The sequence below is a fragment of the Simochromis diagramma genome, unplaced genomic scaffold, assembly GCF_900408965.1.
Source record: "Simochromis diagramma unplaced genomic scaffold, fSimDia1.1 OVJJ01000486.1, whole genome shotgun sequence".
Classification (NCBI taxonomy): Eukaryota; Metazoa; Chordata; class Actinopteri; order Cichliformes; family Cichlidae; genus Simochromis; species Simochromis diagramma.
The window spans coordinates 2134411-2155287 of NW_024387047.1; the positions used below are offsets into that span (position 1 = coordinate 2134411).

General features: G+C 42.1%; 1 long non-coding RNA gene across 2 annotated transcripts; it reads left to right on the forward strand.

Moving 5' to 3' along the window:
• Positions 1-168: 168 nt before the first annotated feature.
• On the forward strand, positions 169-17800 carry LOC120741704. 2 transcript variants are annotated; one of them, XR_005697663.1, is made up of 3 exons: positions 169-2599; positions 14941-15018; positions 15433-17800. It is a non-coding gene; the product is annotated as an uncharacterized LOC120741704 (long non-coding RNA). The 2 variants fall into 2 exon arrangements; XR_005697664.1 differs by having other exon boundaries at positions 15436-17800.
• The last annotated feature ends 3077 nt before the right edge of the window (positions 17801-20877 follow it).

A 20877-nucleotide genomic window follows, 5' to 3' on the forward strand; every position in this document is an offset into this window, starting at 1 on the left:
ACTTTGCAAATTACAGCCTGAATTACGGCCCCCACCAATCATGGCATGCATCTGTCACCAGCCCGCCAATCACCGTGCTTGTCGCCATGCAGGGCGGTCGAGGCAGGCTTAAAGTGGTCATTTTCTGCTAAAGCCTGTAGTTAGAGTTCCTGGGAACAGGAGGTCGGCCATTTTGGCGCCCTGCAGACCTTTGCAGAGCTGGCTTGGATTGTAAGACTTGTAAATGTAAATATCAAACCCAGTTTGCATCATAAAGCTGCACACCGTGCTTTACTATCTGATTTTGTTACAAGACTTTTTCTGCTGGAAGCACCCAGAGGAGACATTTGTCACTGACGGGTTTCATAATAATTCATAGTCCGAAATTTTGAACTAGGAGATGCCACATTTGATATGGGCTCGTTCAAAATAGATAGCTTTGCAAACCTGCTATGAGTGTGACTCAGCCACAAACTATGCGGGAGTTCTTCCAAGCTGTGGGGAATGTTCAGGACCATGGAGCAAAAGAGTACATAAGTCCGAATTACAACAAAACTAGCAATTGTAATCACTTACAAAACAATGGGCAATTAGGTACTTTTTATGCTTTTTAAAAAAAAAAATGCGTGTACTTCTGCATGCAGTGAGTGTGCAACTATAGTTCCGAATTTCATTCATCTATTTGTGTGTTTGTTCTCTTGCAGGTCACAGAGGGATTCTGACACAATGTGACACAACGACAAACTCCTTTTCAAGTGCATGAATGTAAGAGCGTTTTTACGCATAGGATTCATTTTTTCTGGTGCGAATCTGTTAATTAATTTGTGAACTTGCACCTTTTTGAGACAGAGAAAAACCAGAGAAAACAGAGAAAAATCCAAGTAGACTCCAAGAAAATCAAAATGTGTCTTTATAAACTACGTGAGAATGTACAGTCTGCTTGTTCACCAGATGTGTTTGGGGCAGAAGCAATAAGAGTGAATACAGAAGGAATGTGGTGTGTTCTTTACTGTCCTAGATCCCAGAATTCAATGACATTTAATTCAGTTTTATTTATATAAAGTCAAATAACAACAACAGTCACCTTAAGGATTTGTCTTGTAAGGTAAAGACCCTATAAGAATACAGAGAAAACCCTGAAAATTAGACCACTCCATATGAACAAGTTCTTTGCGACAGTGGGAAGGAAAATCTGTCCTTTAACAGAAAGAAACCTCCAGCAGAACCAGGCTCAGGGAGGAGCAGCCATGACTGCCACGACTAATGCAAACCACCCACGGCTACGGTAAGTCTTTAGCTAAAACTTAACAGAACAACATAACAAGCAACATAAACGTCGTAGCTGAGTCAGCTCAAGATCACCCCCTCCAAAGGGTTCTCAGGCAGCTGGTGCACATCCAAAACGAACCAGAACCACAGTTGGATTTGAACAGACTAAAACAGCAGGTGTGGAAACACCCCGAGACTCCATGCTAAAGTGTCTGAAACACTAATAATTTCAACAAATTTCCTCTTCATCCCCAGACTTATTTTTTGTCATTCAGCACCGAAGAAAAACCTAATTAGGTGGGCAATGTTCTCTTGTCTCTGGACCAAACATCATGTGGCATCCATGTGACAAACCTCTTTATCAAACCACTTGATAGAAATTATATTAGTCAAACTGAGACTTGATTTTATTGTATCAAGTCTACCTGGTTACTATTTTCATGCAGTTCATCTACCCACATTTAACATAAAATTTCACAAAATGGGCAAAGGACTGATCTGGATCACTTTGTTTAAAACTGTGAGAAATCTCATTGGATGAGATGATGGAAGACCTATTCGAACATCCTTCAAGTTTCAATTATCTTGAGACTCAACTTAGATATCCTTCGATTACATTTTGACTTGGAATTGTCGTGAGAAAATTAATTAGACTTACTCTGAGTGACCCACACTTATCCTGGCTTTGAGTTCTGTCCTGAAGGCCTTGAGACTTGAGGTAGACTAGCTTCAAGATGTAACATTAGGCTCGGGCTTGTTATTCTGCTGAGATTTGACTTCCATTCATCCTGATTGTTTCACTGTTCCTTGGCTTTGATTTGCTTTGATCAGATATGAGGCGTGACTTGGACTTACCTTAAGACACGAATTGGACTTAATCATCTCAAAACTATGACAACACTTAACACTTGATGTGAACTGTAAATCGTCCGGAGATTTGGCTCGGGCTTGTTTTGACTTGACTTGGACGCAGTAAAAACAGCTCAATACAGCTTGTACACAGCATGTAAATAAACCTGAGTAATGAAGACATTATGTTACAAGATTACAGTGTGTTTTGCAAATTTGCCACACATTCCCATTTTGAGTTCAACTCTCCTGACCTTGTGCGTATGACACATCTGCTCAGGAATGAGTGTGCTGGGATGAAATTCCCTGTATAATCTCCACCAAGCGTGATGAACCATCACTCATCATGAGTTACCTCACAAGCTCAGAGCTCGGCCGCAGGAAATTAGAGAGCATCCAGAGACGTGCGTGTCATTTCACAGTCCAAGCGTAGGAACAAGTGTGTGCGTAGTGGTTTGCTTCTGTTTGTGCGACCGTGTGCCTGTGAGCAAAGCTACTGCTGGTAAGTGGTTTCAGTATTTTGGTACACATGCATGAGTGCACTGTGGGATTTGCCGTTTGCTGTGTGCGCGTACTCTAAGTGGTCCTCCTAATCACAGTCCTTAAGGTTGTGTGATCACAGGCCTTCCCGAGCAAAGCCAACCAAAACTACTGAGTGACAGACAGACTCAGAAACACACACAAACAAACAACAGGGACATCTGCTGTGACAAACGCAAAATATCAGAAACACTTTTGCTATTACTACCAAATCTTTAGAAATGTCTTCCCTCACTCTCATTTAGTCGATCTTCCTTCATGGTCACTGTCTTCACACTTGAACGCCACACAGATAAAATACATAAAAATACACACTCTCCGGTTTACACGCGTGTGTGGGATCCTGCAGCGCTGCTCCAAACAGGCAACCCTGGGACAGAGGGTGAGAGTAGGGGGCTATTGTTTGTGTGTGTCACTGAGAGTTGTCTTTACTCAGATTAGTAACTTTGAAAAGAGGCTAATTAGAGAGGTGTTGTGTCACTGCTGTTGAAAAGCGGTCAGCTGTAAGAGCCAATGACAGGCTAGAAGCATCTTGGGTGTCTTGAGGACATTTTATGATAGGGATGTGGTGCGCCGTGTGTAATGCTCTTGCTGTCATGTGGCTCAGGTCAACAATGGATGTGTACGTGGGCATGTGTGGGTGGTTGCTTCTGTGTGTGGCACACACGTAGTGTATAGACAGAATGCAGAGATTGGTTGTCCCCTGCATCAGTGTCAGAGTCATCTAAAGCTAAGTTGTATGAAAATTTGTATAAATAATGCCTTTACAGTTTGCATTCTGCAGTACTTGTCTCTCTGTTACATGCACCATTAAAAAGGTGTACAAACTGCTAAAGAAGCCCAAAGCAACCAAATTTAGACTAGAAGGTAAAGTGCTACAAGTTATCGGCTAATGCTAGCAAGCTTAGTCTGCATTTATAAAATATATGGGCACAACGCATACACAGACATATCTGCAAATTAATGCTAAGTAACATAGTAATAAAACAGTAGAATTTTAAATGTTTACACCAATAAAAATGCTCTGGGCGACATTAATATCACAAATAGAAAGCTGCAGTTAGTGGTTAGACAAAGCACACAGGCAATGTCTACACCTCCTTGCACAGCTGTCAAAGTATCAACACTCCTAACTTTAACTCTACTCTAAGCTGACTTGCTTTTGTAGCCAGGATCGAATGTCTGTTAGTGGAACTGGCAGTTCTGTCTCTACAAAACCATAGAAATACACAATTCTGGCAGCCCTTAAAATAGCAAAAGACAGCATGTCCTCCATTTCTGATTGTCAGCATTTGTTGTCATTCCACGGACTACAGGAGAATCTCAGCTTACAGGTGTTTGCAACACAGGATGAAACAAATTTTTACTTGACTTTTTATACAAAATTGTTGGCTGTAGTCATTTATCCCGTGTTGCAAAGTCTGATCTGTGTGTTGAGTACTGGATTTAACCTTTTTCACAAGTGATGAGTGCAAGAACTACATTTAGCCCTTACCTTTGTTTCCTGAGATATGTTTTGTCCATCCATCCATCCATCAGTGCTCTTCCAGTTATCCTTATCAGGGTTGCAGAGGCAGGTGGTGGGGGTTGGAGCCTGTCACAGTGGGCCAAGAGGCCAGATACACCCTGGACAGACCCAGCCAGTCTGTCACAGGGGTAACGCTGAGAGTCAGACAACTATTAACACATAATGACAATTTAGAATCACCAGTTAATCTAACCCCACTAACTGCATGCCTTTGGACTGTGTGAGGACGCCCCAAAGAACCTACGCAAACAGCAGATTGTGGAGTTGAACTCTGGACCTTCTTCCTGTGACGCAACAGCACGCCACCATGCTGTCATATGTTTTATCATTTTGTAAGATAGCTGAATGATGTCAGTGATGTAGAACACATATTTGCAACCAGCTTGAATAACATTCAGCCATCCAAATGCCTGGAATTACTATAGGGCTTTGGAGTTGACGTCACTCCGCAATGTTTTGTGGGACTGCGACGCCGGGTCCACAAATCAAAACAAACACACTGTGTTGGAACGACGACCACAAGAAACATGCTTAAAAGCAGCTCAAAAGAAAACGGACGGTATAGAGACCGATTGCGTCCAGAGGCGAAGCAGTGGTACTTGAAAAAAATAGAGTGGATCGCAAATGTGGACCCATATGAAATACGGCAGTGCAGTAAAGACCCAGACGACTTACCGCCACTGTCCTACCCCGATATCTTGATTTGTGGAGTAAGCGCTTACACCAGTTTCGTAATTACAAGTCGCTGGAGGCACACATCCAATTTACTAACGACTGGGTGCAAGATTTGGCTATTTTCAACCTGTGAGTACGTCGTCATTCAAACCAAGGTAAGTCAGCTGCAGTGCATCGAGTGTAATAGCCATGGTTCACCCCCTACCACAATTAATGTTATACATTTATCAGTGAACTGCTAAAATCTCGTTGTCATATTATGTGTCCATAATTGTAAAGTTGATGCAAACTACCACATTGATAATCGGGCAAGATATTACATCCATTTCATAGGCAGGCTTCCCTACAGTTGTGCGAAAGAATTAGTGAATCGTTACATAGCACGTATGTCTGCAAAGTCACTCCATTCGATGTTTGTTCGCAATTTCTATAACCTCCGAGACCACCAACGATAATATTATTAAGCTATAAAGAGTGATATGAACATATATAGAACTTACCGGAATGAAAATGTCCGGTAAGTTAAGTGATATCTGGAGATGGAAGCGAACTGGATATCAGCTCGTCTCACGGCTGCTATCCAGGCTAGACGCCTTCGTTTGGTAAGGTCCGCCATATGAGCTCCCTCATGTTGCTTCCAGGTTGGGAAAGAATAAAAAGACAAACCCTTGTTAAGCTTATTCCTGTGCCGGTCGTGCGATCGAACATTGCAGCCGACCACACAGCAAGTACGAACGATGGCTGTTGTGTGTGCCTTCGCTCCTTTTTTGCTTGCGCTTTGTTTGGACCCGGAAAATGGCGCATCAGGCCAAAATCCTTTCCACGCCCACCCCCGTGACATCACACTCCAAAGCCCTATAGTATTATTATTTGGGTGCTTCTCTATGTTTTTTTTGTTGTTGTTGTTCATTATGGAAATGGTCAAAATGATAAGAAAACCTCCAGAGGAGCAGCACATCAGGGTTGCAACGCTGGAATTCCCAGCTCGTGTTTTGCAGGCTGCTGAGTGTGCGTGGGGGGTCAGGGGTGAGCAGTGGGAGTGTTTGCTGTAGGGGAAGGTTTGGACTGGGTCAAAGGTTAAACCACAGGGTAAAGGGAGAGAGTTCAGCCAGTACAAGGTGTTGTTTGATGTTTGAATATGTGTGCTTTTTGGGAAGGGACGGGGGGGTGTTGGATTGACTGCAGTCAGTTTTTCACTTGTCAATCTTTTCATGTTTCATTGTGGGACTTAAGCATGAACGGGGACCTTTTGAGAACTCAGCCTCCCTGCCTGTGTTTCCTACGGAGGAACCTGGGTTTAAAATGAAAGCCAAAAGGCCTCGCCGTGGGTGCAGTATGCATAACCTGTCTCTGTATACTCAATGCTCAGTCTTTACACCAGGCTATGTTTAAAAGTTCTCAATGTAATGAGACGTTATGAAGTGTTAAATTCAGTCAATTTTTAGTTTTACCAAGTCGTTCCAGTCTCGCACTTTTTTGGAGTTAGTGCTTGATGCGTGTAAGATTATATTCTTTCCCCCTGACTGCCAAGTCTTCGAAGAATGATTAAAAAAACAAAAAAAAATGCCGCATGGCATAGGACAGCTCAAGCTCTAGTACTCCAAGCTAAGCTGTTTTGGTCATGCACTTAAGACAAACAGCACATTAGTCAGCCCTGATGTTTTGGCTCATCAAGGAGCTTTCTGAAAGATAAACTTTGCAGCAGGGAATACGCGTGGTATGTGTATGTGTGTTTCGGTCTGTGCGTCGCTGTCAGCAGGTCAGTGAGATAACCACTGGCCTGCTGTCAGATCCCTGCAAGTGGCTGACCTGTCACTCCAACCTGCAGGCCCCGCCCCTCCCCTATCAACACCATAGGCTGAGTGTTGAGTATTCAGGCGTCTGGATAGTATCACGCACACACACACTCACACACATGCACGCACATAATAGTGCACAGTGTTTTTATCCCGCCACCGATCAAGCGTCAAAATTTACTTTGCTTCTCTCTTCACCTCGGCCCAGATTTAACCTGGAACTTTTCACCCTCAGATATGATTTCCAAATCAGAATATAAATCAGCTCCCGTTCCAGGTCTTTATCCTCTTCAGCTGTTGTGTGCTTCTGATTAGATCCTCTTCTCTTCCCTGACGTCAGCAGGGCTGCTCCCCTCGGGTTACATTCAAACACACATGCTCACACCTGGGAAACACCCCGCACAGGCCTGAACTGCCGTGCTGCTTCACAGGAAGCGCTGCAGGAATAAGTGCCTAGCTCAGGACATCAGCACTGGCTACAAATCTAATCTGCAACGAGATAATCTTTAATCTTTAACCATGGGTTTCCATCAATAAAATCCCGACTGACTGTCACGGACACCCTCGCCTCGATGTGTTTTTGATCAGATTCTGTCCTCTTCCTTGACGTCAGCGTGTCTGCTTCCCTGGCTGGCTGTTTATTTTCATGCAGATCCCAGAGTTTACATGGCTCTGATACAGCACAAAAGACAGCAGAGGAGCTTGGCACGCCTGGGGAAGGAAGCAGAGTTAAGGGAACTGTCAAATGTTTTCATACTCCTATGAAACAGATGCAAAGGCATGCTGCTAGACGTGGAGCTGTATATTCCAAGCTGCAACAAAAAGCTGTTGTAGAGTTTAATCTTAATTTAAATTAGCCACATCCAGTTTCAGGAACATGTCACACAGAAACATCAACACTTGTGTGTCGTATTACAGTGTAGTATAAAAACACTGCAACTAAGACTGGACTTTACATCGTTGCGCATGGTTTTGGTGGAACTACATTATGGTTTCTGCTGCCAGATGAACAATTTTCTTTTACGAGTTGATTTTCTGGAGACCCTGTCTCAGCCCACGGGTTATTTTTGCAAGCAGTTATTACGTTGATACTTTAGAGTTTGTCACCCTGGTCACCTAAAAAATAATGGAGCATACCGGTATGCTAGAAAAGGGTGTGTTTTAACCAAGATCATTATTTTCTTTCCCAACCAAGTATTTATTGTGCCAAACCTAACCAAATAGCAAGATAAACTGAAAATCATAATTGGCCGCATAAAATGTTTAAACTCCAGTGTCCTGGATAAAGGTTAGACACATTTCAACTGGGCTTATTAGTTATAATGAGAATGAAAAAGGAAGTAAGGTAACAAGATGTATCTATGTCACCTTACGACCTCCTCCCTTTGTGAGATGCTGATTGGACATCTGTATGGGTGAACAAAACATCTGACTAATACGGGAGTCTAGATTTTGTTTACTGTTTAAACTTTTAATCGTGCCCATTCCACAAATGCAACTCCATATTTTGTGACCTCAACAGCGACAGGTCCACTGCCAGCGTTCAAACAGGAAGTAAATATTTTTTCTACAGTTATTGGTCTATTACTATATCATGGTATTAATTACTATATATCTATTACTTGGTTTTCAGCTCTGAAATGGACAGTTAAAGGTGGTTCAGCAACCTTTACCATGGCCGGAGTCAGGATGACAATATTGGGGGCTCTTTGGTGTGGATATAAGTTCATGTGAATCAGAGTTTTCACAGAATTCTGTGCCGTCTTGTGAAAACAGTTACCCCATGATTTTGTAGCTTGTAGAATCACCTTTAACAACAATAACTTGAAATATTCATTTTCTGAGACTTTATCAGTCTCTCTCATCGTTATGGAGGATTTTAGTCTAGGTCTGGCCTTGTGACACATTGACTCTTTTCTTTTTCAGTTAGTCTTTTGTAGATTTGTTGTGGTGCCTGGCATCATTGTCCTGTTGCAATACCCAAATTGAACCAAGCTTTAGTTCTCAGACGGATGGCCTAGATTACTTTCATATAAAGCGAAACTCCTCCACAGCTGATTTATTGATTGCAAGGTGCCCAGGCCCTGTGACTACAGAACAAGCCCAAATCATTACCCCTCCACCACCGTGCTTGGCAGTTGGTATGAGGTGTTTGTGCTGGTGTGCTGTGTTTGGTTTTTTGCCAAATGTGGAGCTGTGCATTATCCAAAAGACACTGTTCCAAAAATGTTGTGGCTTGTTCAGACATACTGTCATGAACTTTGACATTTGAGCTCTTGGGTTTTTTGCAGATTCTCTGAACATTGTAGAGGTGCTCACACTTACTGATAATCAGTTAATCAAGTGCAAGTGATTCACAGCACCAGGCTGCTACTTACCCTATTACCCTACTATTTTTATGGAAAAGAGTTTTCACATGACTGCCTGTTAAAGCTTTCTTTTGCATATGACTGTCAGTCATAAAAACAACAAAAAAGCTTCCAGGGCTGACCAGACTGGTTTGAGGTTAATTTTTTCCCATCGCTGTAACCAATTCCATTTAAATTCTATTCAGTTTTATTTATACAGCACCAAATCACAACAACAGGCACTTCATATTGTAAGGTAGACCCTACAATAATATGAGGCCCTATGAGCAAGCACTTTGGTGACAGTGGGAAGGAAAAACTCCCTTTGAACAGGAAGAAACCTCTGGCAGAACCAGGCTCAGTGAGGGGCGGAGCCATCTGTCGCGACCGGTTGGGGTGAGAGGAGGAAGACAGGATAAAGACATGCTGTGGAAGAGAGCCAGAGATAGCCAGTGGTCTTAATGTGGTAAAGCAACAGAATAAACTAAACAACCAAGGTGTTCATTTTCCATTTATCACCATTTTTTGTATAGGTCACCTTTTAGTGTATTATAATGATGCTACTCTATAACTTCAGAGAACTTGTGTTAACATTTCAAATAATCAAGAAAAAATGAATACCACTTTGTCCTTGTGGTAATGACACAGCTGAGGGCTGAGACACCACATTTATCATGTAGCAAAAAGAGACAATAACTGGTAATACTCACCTGTGCAGTGTCATCCAGTGTCTAACCCATTGTTATGAGTGCAGGTCATTTTACAGAACACAGCCAGCTCCAGTCATGGGAGTAAAAACCGTTAGTGTATATTTCATTACATAACCCATCTAGAGAAAAAAGCTCATGAATCAAAGATGACTTGGAAGGATACTTTTTTATGTAATCTAAATGAAACTTAAATACAGAGCATGTGTTTTTGATTTGTTACTTAAAACATTAGACATGACTGTGGGGAATGTTTATTGCTGCTGTATAAACTATGATGCAATTCAGGTATGAATAATACTTCAAAAAAGCAAAATAGGTATTTTGGTGTATTTTTTTTGGCTTTCAAATGCATTAATTTGTTACACCAAGTTGCTTGGATTTGATTATCTAACTAGCAACAGAAACAACATAGCCCCACCAGTGCAAACACTTTATAATTCTTTTGTCAGAATTCCTGCAAATACTCTACAGCCAAGCAAGTAGGACTGCAAGGCTGTATTGTTAACACATTTACATTATTAATATATCAAATATTTAGCAGGCGAATATTTAATGCGATCAATGTTATGGCAACAATTTAGCAAAGGTAAATGTTAGACACTAGCACAAACTTGTCCAGTTAGTTGGCATTTAAAGGTGATAGACTATGTTCAGACCTAAATATGTTTGATTTAAAGGCATAGAGAAGTTGGGCAAGCACTATTATTAGGTTATTATAAACACATTAGCAAAGGGAATTCATCTGTACATGTCGAGGGTTGCTAATTAGCTGAAACAAATGCTACCATGTAGCAGGAAGAAGACACCGCAAACTGACAGATGGCTGCTCCTCTGGAGGGTAGTTTTGTTAAAAGGGAGTTCTTTGTTCCCGCTGTCATCAAGTGTTTGGTCATAGGGTTGTCTGATTGTTGAGCTGACTGTTATTGTGCTATATAAGTTAAGCTGAACTGAATTAAACTAAACAGCAAAATCAGACAGAGTTTCAGCCAAGAGAATGTTTGAAATAGTTATTTTTTTATGGATTAAAGTCTCTGGTGTCACATTAAAGACACACTAACCATGCATAGTGATGAAAAAATGTAGAGGCGTACACTAACAACTGGACAGTTTAGGTGTGGACCATGTGTATTCAGTAAATAATAGACAAAGAAATAAAGTACATTTAAAAGACGAGAGGTTCATGTAGCATGGCAGATGCATGGAACCGGAAACTCAGCCATTATTTGTGCTCCATATACTTAGCCTTATTCTTCCCAGTGTCAAAACGCTGTTTCCTAAAAGTTTTGTTTGGCATGATTTAGGACATCACAAGTCATTTGTAAGTAAACCCTGGTCTAACAAGCAATTTACAGAGAGTGAGACGCAAACTTCAGACACAGAGAATGGACCGTCAGTGGCATGGGAAAGCTAGGTTATTTCTAACCAGGTAATTGAACCTTTTAATCTTTGTCAGATACAAATTATTATTCAAAGCAGAGTATTTTTAACCACCGTCACATCTTCATGTCTGGAGGGGATATTTTAAGATGGAAGATGAAAGACCACAATTTCTACATCAGTATGGAAAAACGTATAAAAATCTGCTCGGCAGACTCCAGCCTTGTGCTTCCACGTTAAAGACAGACAGATGAGAAGCTGCAGGCCTATTGAAAGCATGTGGGAAATGTAGCAAGCATGATCACCAGATCCAGGTGTACGTAGAGGCCCTTCTGTCTGCTCTGTTTACGTGTTCTTGTAAACACACTGCACAATGTTGCTGTTGTCAGCAGTTGCATTATGCAAACCATGGCTGATCTGATCACATAGCAGAGAGTTTGACCACAACTTTGACTAAACAAATGAGAATGACTCTGACGTAGCCTCTTTAACCCAGATCCGTACACAGGCTCAATCTAAAAACACACCTCTCTCCCTCTCTCTCTCTCTAACATGCACTCTCTTTCTCTTAATAAGTCTACCCACCCACCCAACCACCCCCAGAGGTCACGTGAGTCAATCAGCCCCATGGTAGTGTTGATTGATGACTTCAGCCAGAGCCAGGCTTTAACCACAGACACATACAAACTCCCATTACTCACCCCAAAGATAAGCAAATGGTCTGTAAGCCACCAATGGCTCTAAGTGCTGTACAAACACAGGTAATGCTGGCCTCATTTCAAAAGTCTTCATTACCTAACCACAGCCTCGACAAAACAAAAACATATACATATAATAAAGATGGCAGTATGCTGGTCCCCTTTCATCTCTTGATCTAGAAGCGCAAGGTCAGATCAAATCAGTGGGTCTGTTTTCAGCAGTGTATCTGTGACGCCGTCGGCGATGACGCACCCTGACGAATAATAAGATGGACTTAAAATGAAATTTTCTGGATGTGCTGCCAAAAAGATGCGCCAGAGTTACTGAGCAGAGATGAGGAGGTTAAGAAGCCAACGTGTACTTGGGTCTGACGCAAACTGACAGTACAGTACAATACAGGTAGTGTATCGACAGTCAAGGGATGCGGGCATGATTAACATATGATGATTCAAAGCCTCTGACAAGCCCTGTCACAAGACTGGAGTCTGGAGGGAGGATTACAAGGCCAGATGTTAACAGGAGTGGAAATGGCCCTAAAAAGAGCAGTAGGAAAGAGCTCTAATCATGTATTTTGGAAGAATGGTTGTCATCTCGCTAGCAGAGCTCCACGGACGTGAAAAAACTACAATGTTGGTTTTTCCTTTAGTCAGTCAACCATGCGACGAGCGAACTTAGAGTTCCAAACTTCCGTTTAGCATTGAGTGTTTGGAACATTCTCAGGATATGGAGCTGAACAAGTGGATTCATATGAAAAGTACCGTATTGTAGCGGGTGCCAGTACTCTCTAAGGTACTGGTGCCACTGTTGGCTTGAGAGGCTGTATACACTTGCACAGTTTCCCCCTTTAGGTACACTCATCCAATGTTGAGTGTTCATGTGGCCTCCTATTAAACAGACAAATAGAAGATATTATCTTGACTTATGGCTAGCTTTAGCATTAGACCGACCTTGCTTTGCTTTGGTAGGGCTGTTGATCTCGGCACCATTGTAGAGCCAATATAAAGGACATATGCAGCATTAAACTTGTCAGCAAGTGAAACCTTAAATTTTAAGAGAAAAAATAATTTCTTTGTTTTTTTAAACCGGTACTGCACCTTAAAATGTAGAAGTGCAAGTTTTTACCTTAAAAATTTGGCCAAAAGTATCTGCTGACTTTTGAAATTCAGACAAATTATAATGATTTTGCCCAATGAGTGGGGATCAGCTGAAGAATAGATACTTGTCCCCAGCACAGTCCAAACGTCACAGGCCTATAGTCTGTCGCTACTGCGCACTCAGCAGTACTTCTCCATGCTCTTCTTGCACAACAGGCTGGAGCAGGCAGATGAAAGGAGCGTCCACACTGGGCTCTGGCTCCAGCCCCCCTCCATCCATCACAATCAACGCCAACAGTCAACCCAATTAGGCCCCCGGAACACTCAGGGCCACGGCTTGATTGTTAACACTGTGAAAACACAGAGGGAAGGAGGGTGGACGCTGGGCGATGATGGGAATTCTGAAAGCTTGGGGGGAGTTTGGGGAAAGATCGGGGAGGAGAGGGGGGAGGAAGGTCAGATAGATGGCAGCCCCATTTCCTCTCTAATGGTCTCCAAACGAGGGAATATGAGGGAATGTTACCCAGTAAAGCAGGTGACCCAGAGAAAAGGTGGGGGCAGCCACACCCACCCCTGAACCCTCGTTTGACTTGGAACATACGCACATCTGCATAGAAGCCATTAAAAAGAAAGACATGAAGGGTCATGCAGGAGTATAATTATGCATGCAAGGACTGTAGAAAGCACACTCAAGGGAAAGACATAAATAAAAATTATGAGCAGAAGTACGCCTCGGAGAGCTTGTTCTTGAACATAAGACAAACACAATGACTTCTATAGCGTCATTTCCAGCAATCCCATAACTCTCGCCCACCACAACCGCTGATTTGTTTCAGTTCTCTCATCGAAAAGCCATTAAGCGCTATGGTGCACTTGGCTGAGCTAGTCAGTTTAATCAGCTTTCCCTGTTCGGTGGAAGTTACAGGAAACGGCAGAAAGGAACACCTGGACTGGGTTACACCATTCAGGAATCCATGAATAAAGCATTTAGAAACAACTAGCTACTTTGGACATGTGACTTACAAAATCGGGTGGCACCGTTACCTGCATCCTTAAGGCCAAAACGGCCATAATAAAGGGAAATATGCCTGTTTTGAAATAAACAGGAATTATCCTTTATTGGATGGCGAGTTAGCTAATAAGATCATGTTGTGCATTGGGAGCTAGGAAACATATGGAGAATCAAAACAAAGTCAATACTGGTAACTTTATTTGCAAATGTATAAGAAGGACTTTTAATAAGATCAAGAACTGAAAACATTTTTCTATTTGCAGTTTTCATTGTGTTTTTGGTAGAAGCGATTAATACAACAGACATAGCCCCATTATTAGGTTTCAGTTGTATTAAGAACCACTTGATGGTCTACAAGTTTCTGTAGTGTTTGACTACACCTCTAATGTGTCATTACCATTGGAAAACATGCCATTATGAGACTGTATCATGTTGTAAATCCTTAAGTAGCCAATCGTCAAGCATTAGCAGAATGTTAACATTTTCTGGACAAAATGAGCTTCCCTAAACAAAGAAAAGATAAAAATGTATTTGTATTTCTGTTTGGAAATGCAACTGTTACAGCAATTTTGAAAGCCAATAAAATATAAAACATTAAAATGCGAGCTTTAAGTCAAGACACAAGATGCAAATAACTGTTTTTGCTCTTTGGCTCTAGCTACTTTTAGCTGCTTCCAGTGTGGTTGATTTTTACGCCTGATGTCCATCCTGATGAGCCTTCAAAGGGATTTATGTCAGTCTCTGGATCAATTTTGACTCTTTAGCTTTGATATTAGTCTCGTGGGACAAAATAAGTTAGCTGATGTTCGAGTGAGCTGCAGTTACAGCATTTTGTTGGGAAGATGGGTGTGATGTTCAAAACAAATCTAGGCCTTCATATTAATTTTTAACACTAATTTCTTTGAATTACATTTAAATTCAAGAAATTTCCTTCTAAAAATAAACAAATTTCTAAAGTAAGAAATGTAGAAATCTAGTAAATCCACCTTAATTACCTTGTTAAATGTCAAGATTACAAAATAATGTAGCGTTTTAAAAATAATCATCTTTTATCTTTACCTTAGCTTATAGGACGTGTTTATTACACCGGCCAGGTGACGAGGACTGTGGTCTTACCTTCCACATGTGGAGGGCTTGAGGGGGTAAACTCTTAGTTTCATTTCATCGTTTCATCAAACATTTCATGTTTGAGTGATTTATTCGTGCTGACCTAGAAATGTATACTAACATAAAATATCTCAATCACGTTTTAATTACTGTGTATAATCAGATATTCTATTGTTACGGTTGCTGAAACATAATAAGTGTGACTTCACTATGGAATCATCATCAGTCCTGCTATAAAACCCACATTTCCAGAGCATTCATGTGCCTTTAAGTCAGTAACTGCAGAAATAGTCCAGACAAACATTTGTGTTGCTTAAAGTTGAGTACGAATGATTATCTGTGACAGACTGGTTACCTGTGCAGGTTTATACCCAGTGTAAACCCCTGTGCTAATGAAATGTGCTAATGTGCTAATGGTAACTGCCTTCTAAACTGAGTTTTTCTTGTAGTAGCAGTTTGCATGGTGTCCAGTCTGCCCTGAGTCTAACAGGAGAAGATGAAGAAAGCAGAAGTTAAAGAACAGGTATGCTAGTTACTCTGACTGCAAGCAGAGGTTAACATATGATAACAACACAATCACCGGACGTGATCATCAAATCTCCGACATTGTAAACGGGGGAATTTCAGATCATCTGTGAATCATTTCTGTGAACGAAAGCTTGTTCTGCTCATAGGTTCACATGGCTGAAGTCTATCTCAGCTATCACAGGGAGAGAGGCGAGGTCCACCTGAACAGGCCATCAGTCTTTCACAACAGATGGAAAACCACATTCTCAAGTCTACACCATTGTGTTTTTAGGCGTATCCTAACAAGTGTCTCATGGGATTGCGAGAGAGCACAAAACTCCTCAGAAAGACCCCAGCTGACATTTGACATTTGAACCCAGAGCCTTCTCGCTGCATGGAAAGAGTGGCAATTTCAGGGTCTAATCCTGCATTTTGTTTATTTATTTTTGCATCTACAGAGCAGCTGCATTAACACACTCACCTGGAGTGTCAGTTATCAGCCTTCTAATCTAAGCTTTGTCAGCTGGTTCAATCAGTGACACAAAAGTCTGACATATTATGACTTAAACTGGTTTTCACCCTGTTACTGTCAGGTATGATCTCTTCTCTTTCTTGTAAAAACAAACCAACCTAAACACACACAGTTGAATGCCACTTTTTTTGTCAATTACCCTGTACGGCCGTATGGATTCTGATGAAATGGAGTGTATGAGTTGTGACACACTGCTCTCTGGTTAGCTCATTGACTGAGTCAAGGTCTGTTTCGAGCCATTTTTCTCCAGCGTCCTTGCTGTATGTGCCAAACTCTAAGCAAAGCCTGCTGTTCTTACCATTTCTGGTAACACAATCCCACTTCATTTGGGTTAATAAGTGAAACCAACTGGGCTCTGTCTCTTTTTCCTCTTTGTGTGAGTGTGGGTTGGTAGGAGCTGGGAAATCGTGCACACACTTCAATAAAACTGTATTTTTAGATATCTGGTGCGTCGTTATTGTATTTGTCATTTACGCATGTGTAAATGACAAGTCTTAAAAGAATCTTATCAGGTTGAATTTCAGTGGACACACTGAAGGCTTTACAGTAAACTCTGTTAGTAGTATCGCCCTGGATGTTTTGATTCGTCCTTGCATGTGTGCTGGTGCATATGTAACTGTGGTTATTAAGTAATAAATGCCAACCAGATGTCCTATTTTTAGCAGAGCCAGTAAGGCTCACTCGTTCTCTCACAGTGAGGCCAGTGTTTGTTTCAGGACCGGAAGTGGGTGGTAGTGATTTGGTTTGTGTGTAACTTAAATCCATTTCTCTCTGTCACACACACACACACACACCCTCCACAGCTCCTTTTAGAGCTGTTTTTGTCCCTGAAAAGGGATCTTAGGAGACAGGGGAGGCCTCCTTGTTGAAAGGGATGATGTGACAGATGAGAGAACCTGTTCGGTGAAACGGAGAATGGATGTGCGGGCGTAGCTTATGCCCCTATCCTCTATACAATATAGCATAACCAACCCCAGCCCTGCCCATATCCATAGACAGCCGTGTCTGATGGGCCTGACAACAACAGAAAAGGTGCAGAATTGCCATTGTGAGGGGGGAATTTTCCATGCCTTCACACTCCCCGTGCATGAGCCGGAGGCCTGTGCACATGTGCCTTCAGAAAACTTGTGAGAAAGCCTGCATGTGTCTGCACTTATGATTTAATGTATGATTTGATATACTACAACAGCATATACAAACCACATGTATAGATAACTGCTATGCAGTTGTGGGGAAACCCCTCACCCCCTCACACACACACACACACACACACACACACACACACACACACACACAGCATGTGTTGCCTGCACAGAGAAAGCCACACTAAGGGGTTAAAGAGGGATCAAAATTTTCTGTTGGAAAAAGAAGAGGGTGTAATAAAATGATTTCCCCAGGAGACTCTCCTGAGCTTTCCTCTGCTATCTATCTCTATATGTGTCCCTGAATTCCTCAACATTCCTAAGGATCAGTGTTAGGAAGCACAGTGTCCTGCCAACTGCGGGTAGATTTAATGCGTCTGCCACTCACTGTTGCAAAACCTTTGCACAGAGACGTGATTATAGCACTTCCTTTCTCTCAAAGGCACGTCATCAGGATCCTCAGGTTCATGTAATCTGAATGTATCTATAAGCTTTTTTGTCAGTTTGTGTAAAATATACGTGTGCCAAAAACTGAAGCCAAAAGCCTGGTGGAGAGCACCGCGGCCTAATGAAGCCAAGGATGGTGCCCATGCGGGAAACAAGGCTTCCACACCTGAGAGGTGAATCCGTGCAAATGAAAAAGTGAATGGTGCAGTAATTACTGGTTGGGATTCGGATAATTGAGGTGGAACAATTTGCGGTAAAACCACCAGCAGGCTGATTTCGTCTGGCAGGGGGAAGGGGGGCTCGACATGCACTCGAAGAGGGGAAATCCACCCTGTAAATGCAAGTGCGTGCTACAGCAAGCACTCCAACCAACTTGTACTGAACCAGCTGTGCTTCAGTCCAGATGTGCAAATGTGGCAAAATGCAAAATTTGAAACAAAGGTTGTAGTTTGGTCTGAATTTGCATGGAATAAAGAAATACTGTTGCATCACTGATAATGGATCAAAGCTAAACTTAATATAAGAGTAAAATTATTTCACCTGGGAGACTGGGTAGGGTTATGATGGCTAAATGTAAACCCTTAACAGATTGTGCTGCACCAACTGGACCTCACATACAAACAGTTGTTTTTCTCACTGATGCAAAGTTATTTTTGGAGAGAAAAAAAATAGTTTTGGATGCTTCTCTGGGGTTCTGAGAAAATTTGAAAAAATTCTAGGAAATCCTTAAAACATATTCCAAAACACTGTAATCTGACTCTTGTACAACACTTTTGTAATTTTTTTTGAATTTGAACAAAACAGCAGGCACTAGTAGTACACACACTTACTCCCTGACCCATAACACAGTACCTCTGTTAAATAGCTCAGTTAATAGGGATGTTTACAGTGACTGGAACATCTGATGCCTCAGTGCAAGAAGAGGACCCTGAGCTGTCCCCTCTGTCCCCAGGTGTCCAGCTCTCTGTGGTCAGCATGGCAAACCTCACTGCTTATTAAATATAGTTCCAAAAATGACATGATACTAACGTTCACCTGTGCAGCTTTCTAAATCTGTGTAGCATGTATCTGCATTAAATTCACAAACACATTCTGGAGCTAATTTAAATGAAAATGTAGTTTCCAGTTGCTGGAAACATTCAAAAGTCTCCTTTAAATTTGAAGATTATGGGTTTCTTTTCAAAAATGTGTTTAAGAAAAGTGTATTTCCAAGAAAAGAAAAGCGCGAACACGCAGCAACGTGTCTCGAATAAATCATTAAGAGCCGTATTCTCTCGTGAGCTTACAAGCAAATGACATAATTCAATAGGAAATCATGCATTAGTTGGGGGAAAATTTCATTTGGATCAATGGAAGGTATTGATGTCAACATTAATGGCTAACCTGACTGTTTTAACCCAGTTTGTGATGAAGGGGAGGGAATACTGGGGGGGAGGGAGTTGAGAGAAGAGTCAGCCCTGTGTAGAGGCCTCTTTGTCTGGGGTGGACTACAGAGATGCAAGGCCTGCCCTGGTTCTGGGATCTGGAGGTCAGCCAGGGCTTGAGGGGGAGCCAAGAGTGCAGAAGTGGCCAGTCGGTCCCATACTGATACAAAGAGGCCATTCTGTGGACTGCAGGTCTGCGGCGGCCCGGGATTTGCACTGAGGACGTCAGATTTCAGAAGTGAGGTTGACACACACATAAAACGGACAGCGAACACACACACACCAGGACACACAGACAGACAGTTTGGATTTGGGAGACAGACACTATCTCTACTTTAGGCTTCAAACTTTCCTTTTTGCTAAAGCATATAGTTAGGGCTGGACCAGGTGACCCTGAATCCTTCCTTAGTCGTGCTGCAATAGGCATAGGCTGCTGGGGGATTCCCATGATGCATTGAGCATTTCCTTTCCAGTCACCTTTCTCACTCACTATGTGTTAATAGACCTCTCTGCATGGAATCATACTTGTTATTAATCTCTGTCTCTCTTCCACAGCATGTCTTTATCCTGTCTTCCTTCTCTCAACCCAACCGGTTGCAGCAGGACCAGGCGAACCGGTTGCGAACCAGGCGCAGGAAGGGGCGGGGCCGCCCCTTCCTGCGCCTGGTTCTGCTGGAGGTTTCTTCCTGTTAAAAGGGAGTTTTTCCTTCCCACTGTCGCCAAAGTGCTTGTTCATAGGGGGTCATATGATTGTTATTTTTTTCTCTGTATGTATTATTGTAGGATCTACCTTACAATATAAAGCACCTTGAGGCAACTGTTGTTGTGATTTGGCGCTGTATAAATAAAAATTGAATTGAACTGAAACGGGAACACAGTGATTTTCTATAACAATAAAAAAAATACACCCATTCATGTTTTCTGTATTTGCTTTATTGCAGCTGTTGCACGTCCACATATGCATGTATGTTTAACACAATCTTGCTTTGGAGTGTTATGTAAGAAACACTCACCTGGGTCAGAAAAACCACAGATTTGTTGTCTCCTACTCAGTCCATCAACCCCCGACTCTGGTGCTTTCCTATAGATTCCAAATAGGGTCAGCTGTGTACTGGGTTAAACAGTCCCAGCCCCCAAAAGACCAGTTAATGAAGCTTAATTGGCTTGATTAAAGCTTTATTAGGAACTACATGGAAAAGGAGAGCAGTCCTTGTAAAGATGACCTTTCACCTTTGAGCTTTAGCCCCTTCCTCCTTAGATGTGAGAAACCTGGGAAGCAGCAATAAAAGAACCAGACTGCTGTGTATGTGTGTGTGTGTGTGTGTGTTGGTACATAGGTGGATGAGTTGTGATTGTGTCCTTTTGACATAGAGCAGGCTTGGCCTCCCTGCTGCTTTAACTCTTAGGACAGAGCTCACACACCCTTCTACACTCATGTATGGTCGTGTATGCTAACCAAGTCTCCCTCTCATAAGAGAACGTTTACAGGATCATTCTTTTAGAGAGTTCCCATGTGTTGTTAATGCAGCGCCATGCAATCAGGACTTTTCAATGTTCAAAATCGCAAGCGTAAAATCCCAGAAAGTATTCTGAAGGCTGACACGTCTCACTGCAGAAACTGCGTCCCAGTACATCGACATTTGGCTAGGTTTAACAACAATCGCATGCCCTCCCCCCTCCCCTTTCTTATTCTTGGCAAGGCAAGTATGTCAAACATCAAGTGCACCATGGGACGTAATGCTTACACTGGGGTAAGATAAATTTTAATGATTCGAGTTGGGAAATTGTATTATTGCATCAGGGAATATAAATGACATGAAAAAAAGGGAATATGTGGGGATA